At 41.1% G+C, this 18614-nt stretch overlaps 1 protein-coding gene across 4 annotated transcripts in view; it reads left to right on the top strand.

The window, feature by feature from the left end:
- Cdh11 (cadherin 11) overlaps positions 1-18614 on the top strand; it is a 153399-nt gene that overhangs the window by 32051 nt on the left and 102734 nt on the right. Inside the window, exon 1 of one of the 4 annotated variants that reach the window (XM_006530624.3) lies at positions 13693-14299. The exons of the other annotated variants lie outside the window; for them this stretch is intronic. The gene's annotated coding sequence lies outside the window, so the exon portion shown is untranslated. Of the gene's footprint in view, positions 1-13692; positions 14300-18614 lie in introns of those variants that run through there. 4 annotated transcript variants of the gene reach the window in all.

Here is an 18614-nt window from a genome sequence, read left to right as displayed (position 1 = left end):
GTCACCTGTCTCAGACAACAACCTGGACTATTAAAGATGTCTGAAATTTTGATCATCTCCTACTTGACGTATTATTATGTTTACATGAGGAAAAAAGTACCTATTAAAGTCATGGCAATATAGCTCTTGAGTTTAGTGTTCAGGTTTTTGAGTTTTGTGTAATAGCTTCAGTTCTCCATTCTAATAATAATAATAATAATAATAATAATAATAATAATAATGACAATGTATTAACATTGAATATTCTTATTCACAATATTGGGGATCAGCTATGATACAGTGCAAAATAACTCACAATCAAATCCCTTACTTTAATTCACTAATTTGCACGTATCTCCCTCTTTACATCTAGTCATTCATGATTTTTAAATTTACATTGTTTTTATCAACACTCATTAAAGTGACAAGAGCAGAATTTGCTCGCTACAGGAACTCAAGGTGGGCAATTCGAGTCAGAATCTGTGATTTAGTGCCTCATACCTTTACCTGTTAACTCAACTGCTGATTCCTGTGAATGGCAGCAAACACTTCTTATACAATGTGACTCGCATATCCTCCAGGCTCCTGACACTTCATTATTCCTAAGGGAAAGCAAAAGAATAAAACTGAATTCTCTGGATTCAGAAAGAAAAAGGACGAGATTAAGATGTTGACATTGCGTGGGCTCCATGACTGCCACTGGTGGAAGAAGCGATACCTCTGTCACATGCAAAATTTAATACTTCTTATTACCCAGTACCCACCTTCTGGGACATTTACCATTCACACCTAACTCTGAAACCTTTCCTAAATCAAAAGATTACAGAGTGTGTAGGTCTAGCTTTGCTTTCATCTCAAATGCTATCATTTTTTTCTCTCATTTAAAATTCACTAAAGTAGTATATATGTTTTAGATTTTCTATGAAAATTTTAGTCCATTTCTTCATTCTCACTCTCTGCAGTGGGCAAAGAGTATATAATATTGTTAGGTACTCAACCTCTAGACTCCGTCGAAGCTTTTTGAGTGAGTGCTAGAGGCCTATTGTCTTCCGTGTCTTTGTTTTTATCTTATAAGAGGTGCCTGAAGACCATCTGATTCAGTCATATTCGTGGACCAAATTTCAAAGGAAGTTCTTAGAACAGTAACCTAGACTTTTAGTGCCTGGGAATGGTCTTTGAGAAACTACTTTCCTATCATGGTTTCAGATTATGGAGGTTCCTAACTTAAGAAGTGGAGGACTTGGTCCTTCTCATTTATAGATAGCTTTCCTTCTCGTATTTTTTAAATTACATAGTAAATAACTTTCTTTATATGCTTGAATATTCTTAGAGTGCTAATCAGAACATCTCAGCTCTGTGACAAGGTATCTGAGGAAGCAGTGGTTTTCAGGGGGAAGTAGCCTTTGGTGAAAAGACATTTCAGCTTACTTTGGGCAGGTCAGGAACATCAGAGAAATGCCATTCATCTCAGGGCACCCAAGAAGCAGAGATACAATGAGGAAGAACGTGATCAATGTGACATATGTCCCTAAGAAAATGCCATTCATTTTGCATCTCCGGATCTACGACTTCACAGTAGAGCTGAGTCTAATCTGTTAATTAATTAATCCGTGTAATTAATCTGTTATCTAATGCAGGCACCCTATGGTTCCGTTGTTTTTCTCCAACTGGATCTACTATTGTTACCCACACCATTTACCCATGAGCCTTTGTGGATACCTCATATACAAGCCACAGTACAAAGGCATATATGCATTCTAATGTCACAGAACTGGTAGAAATTGACCTAGATTGGGTTGTTTGACAATGTGCTTTCTGGACCAGCAGTGCCTACATCTCCTGGGATTTTGGCAATCATCTTTTGATGTTTTTGGAGTCATCAACTCTTGCTGTCATTATTGGAAGCTAATCTACCTCAAGGAGAGGAAATGGAGCTCAGTGGTATAAAACTTGCCTAAAATATGGAAGTACTGGGTGCAGTCTGTAGCAGCCTGAAAAGAAAATCCATCCAGATAACTGGGGATTTTGGATGGTTTGGAACCACTGGTCTAAAGTATAATTTTGAGGCCTTCAGAGCTAGTGGCAAACCTCCATTTATTAAGTTGTCTCCCTCATCAATGTGTGCCAAAGATGAGACAGTAATTTCTTTCATCCCACAATTCCTGTTAGAGAATCTCCCTGACTTTATACCCTTGCAAGAAATTTTAGAATCAATGTCACAAGCAAATTCTGCCTTTAAAACAGGTAATGACTCTACTCAGAAGGTAATGGCTTGTTCTCCTAAAAGCAGCATCAAAATAACATGACAAGCCCAGTTGGGCCTAAATTAGATGACAGGTTTCTAAGTTAAAGCTAATTGAGTTGAATCTTGGTTTTGACATTTACCAGCTTCGTAGCTTTTAGGAAAGCTCGAGACTATCCAGGAGCCTTCCTTTTATACCAGAAAAGGAGTCATGATGGCACCTTTATTTCATATGGCAATTTTGAACATTAAACAAGAGAACAAATGGAAAATGCTTTTAAGGACCCAGTAATCAGCAAAGCGTAAAAGAATGTTGGAAGACATATAACCATAGATCTGCACTGCCATCCTTTCAGGCTGGCTTTCCTCATCCCAAATGTGGAGTGTATGTGGTGTCTAAAAGATGATGAATTTCAAGAATGAAGTGAAAGAGAGTATATCCGAATAGGCACTTCTATGGAAGAGGAGTAGGTGTACCCCCAAGATCCATGTACAGAGATTACAGCCAGTTAGCTTTCTTACAGAGGAGATAAACTGAATCTGTAAAAGTCGAATGGAATGTGCTCCAGATCTCCCACTTCAGGGAGGAGGTTTATGAATCATTAATGATAAATTTGCAATTTTCTATCTACGTATTCATTAATTTTCTTTTCAGCCACAGTGAGAGGAGAAAGCTTTCCGTTTTGTAGAATTTTAACTATGATTTTTAAAAAATGTAATAGTATTTTAAGCTTCTTCTGTTGTGGAGATAAACACCATGACCAAAAGCAACATGAGAAAGAAACAGGTTAAAGACTGATCGTCATTTAGAGAAGCCAAGACCGAAGCTCAAGGCAGGTCCATGGAGGCTGGAGTTGAAGTGCAGATCATGTAGCACTGGTGATGACAGGGATTGTTCTTCAGCTCATGGTTAGTCACCTTTCTATATGTCCCAGACCTACATGCCTAGGGATGGTACCAATCACAATGGGCTGGTTCCTCCCATGTCATTTAGCAATGAAGAAAGTTTCAACATTCAACAAAGTCCTGATGGAGGTGACTCTTCCATTGAGTCCCCCCTCCAGGCATGTGAAGTTGACAACAAAGAGTAGCTCTTCTATCTTTTTTGTTAGATATAGAATATGGAAAGTACTTGAGGCAGTTCTTTACTACCAGTAAAACATCCTCAAACCACTATCACCATGCCAGACAATCCAGACCACCTCTCTGGTACCTTCTATTTGTACAAGGATGCTTTCTGCCTTTATTTATGCATTGAGCACCCACTCCACTGTTTTTGAGTGCTTTTCTAGATGGTGTAATTCAGATTTCCCATTTTCATATCCAAGTAAATCTTTGCAAGTTAGTTTAAACTATAAGTGCCCTTGTTATTAACCTCTCTCATTGAAAAAAAAAAACTATTTCTTTATCATACAAGCAAGGTTTTTCACACTCAGAATTTTTGACAATTTGAGTAAGGCGCTCTACACCGTGAGGGACTTCCCTGTTATTCATTATGAGATAATTACTAATGCGCCAGTCTCTATCCATTTGACTCCAATATTTATTTCTTCCTAGCTATGGCAATCAAACACATCTCTAAACACTGAAATTTTTAAGAGGGACCAAAAAATTAGTTCCACTTAAGAACAGTAGTTGTAGATGTCCCTCTTGTCCTCTTAACTTTCTGAAAATTGGATCACAGAACTGAGTCTTAATTTATATTAGTTTATTCATTTAATACTTATTTATTCATTGATAAGATTGCTTACTATGTGATTTTGGGGACATTGTTGCAACAGCACAGAGCACTGTTAATTCTTCCTGGTGTTATATAGCTACCAGATATGCCTGTACTTAGAGCCTTTGTAAAGAGATATTGCGGAAGATCAACATCTTTCCAGTTTTATCCCCGGCCTTTGTCACTCACTTGTCAGAGTATTTTTGTCAGCACAAGTGGTCTGTCATCTAAGATTTAATAATAAGGCTAGTTTGAATGGAAAAGATAAGAGTTCTTAAAACATAAGAGCAACTCAGAAAGCACTCACGAGGAAGACACAGAACACTGGTGTATCTCATTTGAATTACCCAGAACCTCCTTTTCAGAGTCTATCTTTGAGTCCAGATTTGTTTTACTACAGACTCTATGTTGTTTCCAAGACTTTACACTGACAGTTCCAATTTAGGTAGTATGGCTACAAGGAACAGTGAGAGACAACCTTGATACCTTTCAATAGTTCCGTGTGAGGGAAGGAGATGAATGTAAATTATGTTGCCTACCATGGTGAAAGTCTTGCTGAGTCTGATGAGTGTGGGTGTGGCTGACTCAATAGTGGGGGGTGGGGGCGGAGAACATGGCAGTTATGCTGGTCCCCATTCCACTGATGAGCTGGACCTTCCTTCAAATCTGAGAAAGTATATTCACGTGACAAAGATGAGGATAGTTGACTACCAGGTTTAATATATTCTAGGGATCTGTTTTCTGCAATTAGCTTGAGGTGTGATCTTACTCCCCAGCCATGCTCAGATATTCCGTGGTACTTATTCTAATCAGCTGCTTCTACTCCTGTACAATGGGGCTTACTGCTCTTCTCTGACCTTCCAGCTTCCTGTTTAGGACCTAGGGAATAATGTCCGGAGCTGAGTTCTGAAATTTGGTCAGATTTCACATTGCTCCAGGCAGAAATTTAACATATGATGAACCTGAAACCAAAGATCCAGAAAAGATGTTTGTGGGCAAGGGGCTCTGTGGTTCATTCCTGGGTTGGAGATCACCTGACTATGGCATCTGCGTGGGACTATACCCAGGTATGGGGGTTAGAATATGTGTAGGATGTACCTTGACTGACATGAAGTAAAGATGGGGCAGCAGTGGAAAGAAGAGAATCAGTCATCCTAACAGACTCCTCTTCACTCCGCACCTGATGTAGATTCTGTATGGTGTTTACGTGAAGGTATTCTCTGCTGGTATCACAAATCCCTCCTACATTCACAGCACAGATTGATTTCAGTACATATCCATATGTGGTACTGTATGGCTACTTGAAAGCTTTATTTTAGAATATAACCAGAGGAAAAGCTTTTGTGTAAAATGGTGTCTTTATTGTTTGGCCAAGACATATATTTATATTAACCCTTATGCATTCTTTGGGTTATTGGAAGCTTTGCTGTGAACAGATGTCCATACTGTTTCGTAGGCAGCTCAAGTAAGCTACCATTTGGATGGACACTATTATATAGACATGGGTGTCAGAAACCACCGACTTACTATACATAGGTCAGCATTTGGTGGGTCTTGCACTGACTGCCTTGTCTGGGGCCTAGCATTAGCTTTTTGTACCAATCTAAGAAATACAGAATGAACTATTAAAGAGAAATATCGAAATACTAAAGACAGTCTACATAAACATATATACAATATCCTGTCATAATACTAATCAAAGAATGAGTATTTGAACAGTGTTATTTATTTTCTTTTGTTTCACGTGTTGAATTTCATTCATTTAAAATTATTTCCTTTTTTCCCTTCTCTCCCCAACATTTCCTATGCTTCTCTCTTCACTCTTTATGTGCTCTGCACTCCACTCATTCTTTAGTCTTCCCTCCTCCTCCTCATTCTCTTTTTTCTTCTTCTGTTTCTATTATTTCATTGAGAGTGTGATTACAATATACATTTCTAGAGGTACAATAATTAAAACATCGTTTCTGGGAGATATTCTTCAGGGTGTATGCAGAGTTTTCGAATGCTACCTCTTTTGACCCAGCAATTTCTCTTCTTAGCATCTGTTCTAAAAGAATGAGCAGAAGTGAAGACAGAGATTAATATACAAAGCATTTGCTGCATTGTTACTTATAATAGCAAACTTTGAAAACTATCCCTAGCCCAATAGTAGAGAGTTGAATGTTTCTACAGCTTGTTGTTCATCCTGGCAGGCAATTATACAACCATTAGAAGCAGGATTCCTGAAGACTGTTGAATCTTGTCACATGGAAATGCCCAGGGCATGTATTCAGTCAGGTGCAATACTAGAAAAAGTAAAAAAAAAAAAAAAAAAAAAAAAAAAAAAAAAAAAACTCAATTATTTGTTAAAAACAATAGTAAAAGAAAAATCGTGGAACAAAATGTTTGTTTTCTCATGTATTCCTTTTATTTTCTAAAACTTTGCAACTGAGTAGGCATTAATGTATAAAAAGAACAATATATGGATAAATGTAACGTGAAAGTTCTGTTGATTCAAATAACCACCATGTGAGATGAGAGCTGTAAGCCAGAGAAAGAGAGGTTTTCAGGAAATCAATCTATTGATTCCTCACAAAGAAACAGAAATTGTTAGGGAAAAGAAATGGGTGAGTGTTAAGAGTTCACACATGATCTTCCAATAGACAAGGAAGATGGTGGTTTCAAGGCCTTCCGGAGACTAGACTTTGCAAATGGCATCAGCATAACTCAGGGAACCAAGTTTATATGCTGTGATTGGGACAGATTTTGTAGCACCTATGTCTCAGTCAAGTCAAGGAAGGCAAAGAAGCATCAGGCTGGGAGACATTCTTTATTTTCTAACCAAGCTAAGGGAAAAAAATGCAATTTGAGGACTTACTACAGACTGTGTGTTAGGGAACACATTCAGGCTTATACTCATGCATGCACACATATGCAGATGTGTACAGACAAAGTGAATGATGAAACTTATTGTTAAAAATCAAAGTAACAAAAAAAATAAATTTATGAAATTCCTAGCAAATGGATGGACCTGGAGGGCATCATCCTGAGTGAGGAAACCCAATCACAAAAGAACTCACATGATATGTACTCACTGATAAGTGGATATTAGCCCAGAAACTTAGAATACCCAAGATACAAGATACAATTTGCAAAACACATGAAACGCAAGAAGAACGAAGACCAAAGTGTAGATACTTTGCCCCTTCTTAGAATTGGGAACAAAACACCCATGGAAGGAGTTACAAAGTTTGGAGCTGAGATGAAAGGATGGACCATCTAGAGACTCCCATATCCAGGGATCCATCCCATAATCAGCCTCCAAACGCTGACACCATTGCATACACCAGCAAGATTTTGCTGAAAGGACCCTGATGTAGATGTCTCTTGTGAGGCTATGCCAGGGCCTGGCAGACACAGAAGTGGATGCTCATAGTCAGCTATTGTTGGATGGGTCACACGGTCCCCAATGGAGGAGCTAGAGAAATTACCCAAGGAGCTAAAGGGAACTGCAACCCTATAGGTGGAACAACAATATGAACTGACCAGTTCCCCAGGAGCTCATGTCTCTAGCTGCATATGTATCAGAAGATGGCCTAGTTGGCCATCATTGGGAAGAGAGGCCCCTTTGTCTTGCAAACTTTATATGCCTCAGTATGAGGCAACGCCATGGCCAAGAAGTGGGAGTGGGTGGGGGAGGGTCTGGGGGACTTTAGGGATAGCATTTGAAATGTAAATGAAGAAAATACCTAATTAAAAAAATCAAAGTAACACTCACTGTACATAGAATATGCTAATATTGTCTTTTAATAACATTTTGATGAGGGGCTGAAGTGTATCTCATTCAGTGCTATCATGCTTGTCCAGTGTGCTCAAGGCAAGACATACACACACACACACACACACACACACACACACAGAGAGAGAGAGAGAGAGAGAGAGAGAGAGAGAGAGAGAGAGAGAGAGAGAAAGGGGGGGGTAAGCAAACATCAAAATCAAAGATTTCTCTATTCAAGAAATCAAAAGCAATGTGTATTCTAAAAAATAAGAAGCTTAAAATACTATTTTCTCATGCATTTGAGCTATTCTCTGTCCTGGAAACCTGTCTTTAAGAAAATGGCTCTGCTGAAGATACTCTCTGAACAACTAAGAACTGAATTGTACTCCTCTCTACCTGCAACTTGTCAGGAATCACACTTCCATCCCAAACAGCATGCAGATAGAGATCTATTACTGCATTTTATTTCTTACCCTGGCGCCTGGTATGCAGCTAATTACTAATTTTTTCCCGAATGGATTTTGCAGCCTCTCCTCCCATAAAGGGTTTTGTCAAAATTTATGAGTTGACTTGGTTAATTTTCACTTGAACTCAAGCTATTCAGCCTTAATATTGGAATCAACACACATATCTTAGGTGGGGAATCACACCCCTCTCTCATCGAAACTGGAGTGTGTCTTGACAGTATAGCTATACCTTGTTGAACTTTAGGCAGCTAGCAGTCCTGTGGATTATCGGTTAGCCTACAAGTTCTCTAGGAAGCATTACCTCTGCTTCCCAGCCTCCCTCTTCCTTCCTTCCTTCCTTCCTTCCTTCCTTCCTTCCTTCCTTCCTTCCTTCCTTCCTTCCTGCCTGCCTGCCTCTCCTTCTCCCTCTCCCTCTCCCTCTTTCTCTCCCTCTCCCTCACTCTCGCTCTTTCTGCCCTTTTCCTTTCTTGTGTACCGAGTATCCAAAATCAGTACCGAGTATCCAGAATCAGTCTCTGCTCCTGATACCAGGGATCTATATTTTCACCCTGCCTCATGAATTTTAGTATGAAGTTGATTGGCAGGATGATGATCCTTAATAGAGTGTGTTGGATTCTATAGTCCTGCAGAAAACTCAGTATCATAGGACGGTGGAAGAGTTGCACTGTATTTTAAAGAAAAAGACTGTCTAGTCTACAGGGGTAAGCCACCAACTGTCTTCTTTGGTGCTGTCATCCATGGTATAAGAAGTGTGCTTGTTGCCACTAGGGACATAGGTATCATATCTCAAGTAGAATGTGATAGGTCCTGAACCCGGGTAATTCATACACAATCATGTGCTTGTATTTTTAAATGATTTTCCTCTACATGGAAATAGAAACATGAGAACAACTGTAAAGTCTTGGGAACAAACACAGACACACAATACTTTCTATTTTACCCTCAGCATCAGAGAAACTTATTGGCTATTTCTATATTGTCAAAATATAGAAATCTCCAGCAGAATAAGGAAATAATGGCAGAGTAGTGTTTCTGAGTTAAGGACGGTCATGGGGTGGGGATGAGAGGGTGCTAGAGGTGTTCATAGCCCAAGGAAAAGGAACAACCCAGAGGCCTATCTTCTGCTTCCAATATGCAAGTTACTCATTTGAATTTATAAGTCTGTGTGGGCCTTAGCCACCCAGATGACATACAAATGTATCAGTGGCTGACCAAGAGGAGGACGTGGTTCATCATTAAGAATAGCAGGCAGGGAAGACAATGCACTGGCCTGTAGATAAACAGGGGCAATACAATCTAGAATGTGTTGCAGACTCCTTCAAATAGTTGTGAAATTTCTTGTTGTTGAGTCCTTTAGATGTGCCCTACCTTAACACTTTATTTAAAAGGATTTCCTCCTTTAAATATAATGTGCTGGATGTAAATCACATATAGGGTTTTTTTTTAAATAATATCTCATAATTCAAATGATCACTTTCTATGAGCAACATGTTAGGCTATCTTGTGGGTGATATTTCACAGTTGTTAATTTTCTTTTTCTCTTTTCTTTTTCTCAGTTGCCACTGTGTTGTTCATCAGGGTGTTTCCCTTGTACTTAAATGAGGCTGTATTATTTCCATCCATTTATTTATTCTATGTTGTATTTTTTCTTTACTGCCACATGTACCTTATAATAAAGGATTTTTCTTTTTCCACAGCTAAGGAAGGAAGCTACACATGTTTTGAGTTTCTACAAGTCCTGCCCGCTGTTCGATTATCTCATTTTTATCCATGTGTAATCATCTAGAAAGATGTCCATACCATTTTTCCCCTAAGATAAGAAACCTGACATTTAGGGAGATCAAGTGATTGTCAGGTGTTCATATGTTGGAATGGTAGAGGCAGAGCTTAGATGCGCTGGTATCTTTACGATTTTCTGACCTTTGCTTGAAGTATTTGCCGAAGGATGAAAACTAACACGATTTCCTCCCTACCTCCTTAAAATAGCTCCATGCAATGGAAAGTGTATATAGGACATGTGCCCTGGCAAATCTCAGCTTTATTTACTGGCAGACACATCCTACATGGCTTTTGGTGTCTGACTGTTTTGGGTTCCCAGGAGTCTTCAAACCAGACCTCTCTTTCCAGGTGTTTATAGGATTAGACATTTTATGTCCCCCAGAATGGGCTGTATGCCAGGTGGTGTTATTTCCACATCTGGTTATTTCTCTAGTCTCCGTTTTTCCAGACTGGGTTATGGGGTTATGCTAACTGGAGTTTTCTCTCTGAGAGTTCCTGAGGGAAGACTTTCTGGTTTATTAGTGTCCTTGAGAAACAGAAAAGAAAAATCAAAGGAAGCCATGCTTTTTCAGTGGGGATCAAGGAACTCAAAGAGGAGTTTGTAAGAGGAGAAGCTTGTCTGGAATTTGTATAACTGAAACCCGGGTTTATCAGGTGCTCTGGAAGGGAGGTGGGAATTGTGCTTCTCATACTGAAATGCCAGTACTTCACTCTGCAGGGGTTTATTAATACTTGGCAGGTAAACTCTTGGGATATAGCGGTGTAAGGGATCGGTTTCAGCCTGCGGCCAAACATTTATAGTTTCGGCTCCCCTGTAAAGGCAATTCTTGTGTGTCCATGTTGCTATTTCAGGCCTTGCATCCTTTGTCAAAAATAACCAGTCTCCTTTATCAAGCCACACCCCCCAAATTAAGATTTGTTGAGTTCAATTTAGCATGCGGAACAGACCCAATAGCAAACCATTATTTCTGTCTAATAGTTGATTGTTCAGAAAAGGTGGTCAACTCCCTTGGGTCTGCCATGTATGCTGTTGGCCCTGACACTGTCTTGTGTGTTTGTTGCCCATGCAGGGTGCTGCAGCCTCCTGGAAGCATCAGGCAATGCCTGATTCATCCAAGGAGATAAATCTTCAGAGTTGTATTGCCTGTCAGAGGTAGATTCTCCTGAAACACTCCTTTGGCTGTCCTGTGAAAGCCAGTGATTCACGGGCCCTTGCCAAGGGATCACCATAAATCCTGTTTAGACAGAGAAATCCCTAATGAAAGAAGGGGTCTTTGCAGTGGCCCACAGCCTTGAGCAAAAGCAGCAGGAAGAGGACTGTTTGCAACAATACTTGAGTGGAGGCTGAGGACTTGATTGCATGGGCAGGGACACAGATGGTCTTATAAGTAGGGTTTGATGAGGAGCGGCCCCTCGTGCCACAAGGCGGGTGGAAAGAGATTTAGTACAGGGTCTGTCCAAAAGCCACTGTCACATGTGGGTCTCTCTAACCCTCCTTCAGAGATTCTATGGAAAGAAAAATATTGACTAATGCTCTGTCTTTCTAAGTTGGGAAGAATAAAGGAAGGAAAGCTGCCAGTCCCTTCTCTCTCTTCCTCTCTCTCCCCTTTCTCCTCCTCCTTCCTCCCCTCTACTTTGGCCAGCCAGCCAGGATGGTGATGGTCACTACAAAATGGGGGACACATTAGCAACTACAGAGACTTTTTCATTTTCTTTCAAAAGTCAGTCAGTTCAAGTCTTCATATGTCTAATTCACTGTGTGCAGGATTCAGCTAGGTGTCGGAAAGAGGAGGATTCCAGGAGAGAGGCAATATATGTATGCATGTGTGTGGCAAGACATGCTTCTTCCCCTTCATAGGATATTTTCAGGCAAATGCATTTTAATGAAAGATATTAACCATTTCTTCTACCTTATGGTGGGGAATTATTTAATGTTACCCTGTTCTGAAAATGTTTAGACTATTCTATACAATGCTTAGGAGTATTATTAAAACTTTTCATTTTTGTGAGTCGTTACCTTGGCTTCTCTTTGGCTCTTGTTTCCCTTTTCTCTTATACCCATCTTTCATCTTTCTGCTTCTGTGTTTCCCTCCCATGCCAAGCTCACAATGCGAGAAAGTAGCTGGACTCTGGCGATGCTTCCCTGAGTGTTACAGAGTGCAACTCCCGGGTGCCTTTCGAGCAGCTTTAAGAGATGGAATGTCCTGGTCTTACATAGCACCATTTAACAGCAGTGATTTTATAAAATAAACATTGTTGGGAATCACCGTCCAGATCTGGGGAAAACCCCAGTAAATTCTAGAGAAGCTTAGCCTCTGTTGGCTATTGTGCAAGAAGCAAGTGGTAGAGCCTCTTCTGATTTCAATGGTTGCTCTTCCTTGGAGTTTTATAGAAGGGCAGGGAAAGACATTTAACTCATGGGTATGGAATGAGAGCTTGCTTTATTACTCACATCAGTATCCTTTAGATACTCCCCAATCTGGCAATGTGACCTGATACTCAGCGCCTCCTACCCCTGATTCTGCATCCAGGAAAAGAAAGAAGGGAAAAAGTAGAGTTAAGTAGACTCCACAAGGGGCAGTTGCCAGGAGTTCGTGGGTATTTGCTTTATTCTATTTGTTTGATTTAGAGCAAGACAAAACAGCAAATGTTCCCACCTCTGGATCCAAGTACTTAAGTACAGCTTTAACAACAGTGGTTCTATGAATAATGAAAGAGTTTGCACCTTGTCAGGAAAGAACCCTGACATCAAAGAGACACCAAAAAGCCGAAGCTCCAATGGAAACTTCCTCCCTGCATCCAGTATCAGTTTCCTGCTTCTGCTTTCTTAGAATGCTGTCCCTCGCCAACAGCTTGCTTACTGTCTCCTGGGGAGTTTACCAACTCTGCAGGGCCTCTGATCCCTGCCTTGACACCATAAAGTAGAATTGGTTTAATCAATCCCCCAGGTGAACTGCACAACAAAGTCACAGAAGCAACTCTCAGCAGAGGAATGTCAAACTCAGGGCCACACTAGAATAGGATGGAATGAATTATTGAGTCATCAGTAGCCTGAGGAGGTACATAATAAGAGAGGTCTACAAAGTACAGTCATCATCATAAACAATATATGAAAAGCCTGTGCATATATATTTAGTAGACACACACACAGGCACTTAGACATCTCCCACCTTTCCCCTTCTGAATCTTGTGTGGAGAAGAAAGCTCATGCTACTGGACATTGCATTTCTTGTTTTCTTTAAACCCTCTTAATTTTCAGCGAGTGAAGCTATAGAGTCTCTCTCATTTTGAACTGCATATCCGTCCACTGTTGAGCTCCCAAACAAGCAAACAACAGCGGCTTAGACCTAAGGAACTTAGTGTGATGATCTGAATTTTAAGGTTCAAGGTCAGCTCAGTGGGTCTGGCAGAAGTCACACTAAGGATGGGACAGAGCTCAAAGAAGGTGGTAAGGTGATCCTGGAGCTTCACCTGAGGACACCTCTTCAGTCAACACCGTCAATGTCACAGGACAGACTAAATGACAGAGCATTTGTTAATCTCCGTAACCTGGATAAGGAGGTGGAGAACCTTTGAGGGTTATCTGGTGAATAAGTAAACCTGAGAGAGATCCAAATTTTATTATTAGGTTTATTACAAGGTCTATTCTTTAATCATTTAGTCCCTAATGATCTATGGTCTACCACAGAATTGTGTCAGATACGTTTAGTACTATTCAAAATTCTCAAGCAAACTTACCACTGTTTTTTTTTTTTTTTTCTTTCTGTCTTTGAGTACTACATTGCTAACTCCCTTGTTATTCTGAATAGGCTTCATGATGTATGTGTGAGTTAAAATATTCTTCGAAATCATGAAAGGAGAGCAATGGTTAATGGGAGCTGTGTTTGTAATGGGGATGGCCACATTCTTGACATCTGAGCCAGGGAGGGATGGGGTCGGGGTTGTTCTTTCGTATGAGGAATAGTTATTTTCAATTCTGACTGCTGAGGTCCTGCAGCCTCTGTGGACTGGCATCCCGTGTGCCAGGTGGGCCCCACATTGCTCTGCATTAGCGTTTGCTGCCCCTCTGCCTCCTCTGTAGCAGCTACTGTGCTGGCCTCTCTGGCTTGTGTCTGCATGGGGACTCATTAGCAGTGAGTATGTGTCTCACACAGTGGTTCATTCACAGGCCTGCTAGCAGTGCCAGGGGCTAGGACTGCCTCTTAAGCCATTCTGGGAGGCTGCTATGCAGAACAAAGCTGGGCTGAGCCCTCTCACAGTCCTATGGCCCTTGATTTCCACATGTAAGATCACTGAGAAGGAAGCTTTCGGGACTCTCATCGCCACAGCCGGGATCCTGACCCTCTAGGATGACTGTAAGTGGCCAACTGCTGCTTGTGACCTTGCGATGGCACAGTAGGCACTGGATTTATCAGGTCTGGCCTCTCCATCTGCCAGCCAAGGCACAGGTGCCAGTCACCCTGCTTAGCACAGGCAGGCCAGATATGGAACAGTGGCTTGTAGCTCCTGGCACGTGGGACCAGATTTTGTAAGCTTTAGTTTGGCATTGCCGTTTTATTTATGTCCTGCTTGTATCGTTGCAGCTGCCGGTGGCTCAGCACCATTTCACTATTTCTGTTCTTTCTCCTTGGGTTATGATTGCCATTTGATTCAGTTTGTTTTTATCCCACCCTGGCCACTGTAGCTGGGTTGGCCCGGACCGAGGATCCATGTCTTAGGAACTTCAGGAAGTTTATTCTGGTGTCTCTGTGAGCGACATAGTATGGACTGGGTGCTACTGCCAGATTGCAGAGTCTGGGGACACACATGCTTGGGACACTGTTTCTACCTTCTGTGTTTGGTTGCCTCCCTCATTAAATCTTTCTGGGCCTGTGGAGTTGACTACCAATTGGTGTCTGACCTAGTTACAGGGAGCTACTCTGTAAGCCCTTGCTCATCACACGGAACGGATCTTAAAGTTTTGTTCCATGTGACTCAGAGTGGGCTTCATCGTTTTAGTGTCCTGTTATCTCCCATGTGTGTGTAGGTGGACGTGTGCACGTGTACGATGTGAGCATGGAAGAATATGTGTGTATTCACACAAGTGGGGGAGGGGATTCAGCTCCCTAAATGAACCTGGCATTTTCCATGGCAGTGTTGGGGATCTGTTTTTTTTTTGGAAACAGAGCTGCGTCTCCTTGCAGAGCCGTTTACAGATTATCTGCTTTCTGAGTCAGCCCATCTTGGGTTTTCCACATAGAACATTTTCCCTTGAACATCGATTCTCGCAGTCCCTGTCCCCAACCCTACACCTTGATATCAACGCTGTTTGCCAGTCTTCTGCCCAAGAGTACCAGGCTGTTCCTCAAAAGATCTTTTCAATTGTCTGTTCAATGAATTATGATTTCAGTTGAGACAGTTTCAGAGGACAGCACAAGGCTCCAGTTGGTTCCTTCCTCAGCACTGCTGAACTGGGTGTGACACACCTACTTGGCTGTTGTTTGTGATAAGCTCAGCAAGCAAATGTGAAGTTGGTTTGTTCAGCATATCCCAGTTTCTGAGACCCTTACCTACCGTTTTTGCAGTGCACTGTGAAAATCACTCTCTCCAAACAGGATGAAGGAAAAACCAAATTATCTTTTTTTCCATATTAAGTTAATCATACATATCTAATTGCCAATCAAAGGTCCTAATCAGTATGACTTCATCAGAATTAGCATTTATTTTCAATGCCTCTCCTATATGCCTGACCTATAACAAGAACTGGGGAACGGAAAGTGAACAGCAGCCTCAGCAGGTGCTTCTAATCATAGTGACCTTTGGTCTTTTGGTCTCTGTTATATGCCCCACTCCCACCCCAGACCCCTGACAGAGTGGCACATTTTATGAGAAAGCAGAGGCAGCCATTTTAATGTAAGACTGGACTTTGGGCCTTGCCCCTTGGCTATTAGTCACTCGTGCACTCCTCGTCTCTATGGTTCTACACAGCGGTTTGCTTTTAAGTGTAATGAATGTGGATCCGGTTCTTCCCAAGTTCCATGGCTTCTGGTTTAGTCTGAGTATCTTGGGCTAAAACAAGTCTGTTGCTCCATAGAATAACAGAGCTTCAAGTTTTCTTTTTCGTTTTTTAAATATATATATATATAGTAGCTGTCTTCAGACACAACAAAAGAGGGCACTGGATTCCATTACAGATGGTTGTGAGCCACCATGTGGTTGCTGGGATTTGAACTCAGGACCTCTGGAAGAGCAGTTAGTGCTCTTAACCGCTGAGCCATCTTTCCAGCCCTCAAGTTTTCCAAGGCATTGGTCTTACTCAACTACTAATTGTTGAAGATGAGAGAAATGCAGGCTATATTTAGAAGACAGTTTGCCTGTGGTCATAGGTCCTGAACTCAGTCACCTCAGGCTATAGGCTGGTTGGGCGGGTTACAGTTTATTACCTAGTTTATACTGAAACTATGCAGATCTCTTGTAGCTCATTTGGCAATGCTGTCCTGGCTTCAGAAAGCACATCTAAAATTAGGTACAGTACCATGTCATCAGTGATAGGTTATTTCTCTGCCACCTGTAAAATGAGCCAATTTAAGCCAGATTAGATTATATTGAAGGCAGGTTTATCGGAAAGCTGCTCTTGAGTGGCTGAGTTCACTGGCTCCGAGAGAGTCACCCTGGTGAGTGTGGTTGAAGAGAATGAGAGAAAAGGTATGTGTATAGATAGAAGAGGAGAAGAAGAAGGAAAAGGAGAGAGAGACAGAGGGAGTGAAAGAGAGAAAGAGGACAAGCAATAGCAAAATGTTTGGATTATATAGGGCCTCTGAGGGGAAGGGCAGCCTTGGGTCTAGAAAGTTTAGGGTTGAGGTAGGGTATGCCAAGTATGGACTGAAGCATGCTGGGAAGACCTGGAGGCCAGGTCTGTTTTGGCATGGAAAATATGAACCTCAGTTTTGTGTGTGTGTGTGTGTGTGTGTGTGTGTGTGTGTGTGGTATGTGTATGTGTGTGGTGTGTGTGTGTGTGTGAGAGAGAGATAGTGGTGGGAGTGACTGAAAACCAAACAGTTAAGGTCAGGGATCCAGGATTATCCATCAGCATATCCCTCACACTATGTGAGGGATATTAGCCTCACACACCATGTCAAAGTTGGTCAGGTAGATAAATGGATGTCTTGGATGGAGTGATGGTGCTCCCGGAAGTGTTATTGTCCAGCTCTAGCCTTCTGTCTGGTACTTGCTGACCTCCCTTCCTGGATCCTCCACACACCAAGGAGTATTTTAGACTCAAATTGATGCTATCAATATTTAATTTGACACTTCAATGATTCAGGCATTTAGTGTTGTAAACTATTTTCCTGTTTCTATTCTGGAATAAATTGGCTTGTTCTTTTGGCAGCTGTAGGTGGAATGTTTCTTCCTGGCTGGTGGAGAAAGCAATAGAAGGGTTTAGACCTCAGCAACCACATTCACTCTGGTGGAGTCCAGTTCAGGGATCCACCTTACAAAAGAAATATGCAGTGTTACACATTGAGATTAAGATCATGTATCTTACAAGTTACATACCAATTTCTAGGACAGATAGCAAGTTTAGTATTGAGGAAGAAGAAAGAAAATCTTGCCATATTTTATCCATGGAGATTTATAAACTATCTTTTCCTTTTTGTATAAAACTTAGGGATAACTTTATATCACTGTCATTTGAGTAGAGTGTGTTATTTCATAGCAAACCCTTCAAAAGTAGCCTATTGAATTTTTCCATTTGGCTTTCAATTCCTGAAATTGCCAAGGTGGGAAAGGCTTGCTGTTTCATGCTGTCTGTGGGCAGCACATTAGTACAACAAAGCACTTGTGATCTTATGTGGATATAAGACTCTAATCCTTTTTAGCAATCTGGGTGGAACAGAATGGGACGACTAGAGAATCATTTTGTTTATGACGTGCTTAGCATCCCATGAATTAGGGGTCAGACTGCCAAAACTTTGATGTTTTATTTCCCTTATAAAAAGGAAGAAGTCCTTGAAACAAGCATAGGGACAAAAATCTAGAAGTATTTTATAATTCAAATAATTAAGATGGCTTTGCATGCAAGAAGCTTCCATGGTTGCTAGAAGCATTTCCCTTGTTCCTGAAAATGAGTAGCGTTTCAGCTGGGTGCCAGAACAATACATGCAGTGCAGAATTAAAGTGTTAAGAAGATAACCTTGTCTTCAAAGTCTCTTCCCCATAAACAAATGAGAAGGCAGATCACTAATTACATTAAATGCTTTTGCTTACGTCCAGGTCAAATCTTTAAGGCGTAGTCCTTTAATGAGGTGACAGGGTTTTAGGCTATGAGTCTGAAGAGAGGATGTGGTAATGAGCTGCTTCTAAGGGAGGGTGGAGAAACTTTTATTAACTAAGTTTACATCATAGTTTGGCTGGTTGCTGAAAAATCTTCTTAGTCAACTAAAAATAGACAGTCTCACAGATCCAAGCATGTCACCATTTTGCTTGGCCTTTTCTTTAGTCTTATTTTTTTATTTTTTTTTAGTAGCCCTCTCTTTTCAGCTTGAAGATCTGATCTGAGACCAAAGTCCAGATGGCCTAGATGTTTGTGCTTTTTACATGTTCCTCATGAGAGTCTAACATGCAGGGTAAGTGAGATGATTTAGCAAGCAGAGATGCTGGCTTCTGAACAGGTTTCTGGTGCGATCCCAG

Source organism: Mus musculus, chromosome 8 (genome assembly GCF_000001635.26).
Source record: "Mus musculus strain C57BL/6J chromosome 8, GRCm38.p6 C57BL/6J".
In the NCBI taxonomy this organism is placed as follows: Eukaryota; Metazoa; Chordata; class Mammalia; order Rodentia; family Muridae; genus Mus; species Mus musculus.
This window is presented reverse-complemented; position numbering and strand designations above follow the sequence as displayed.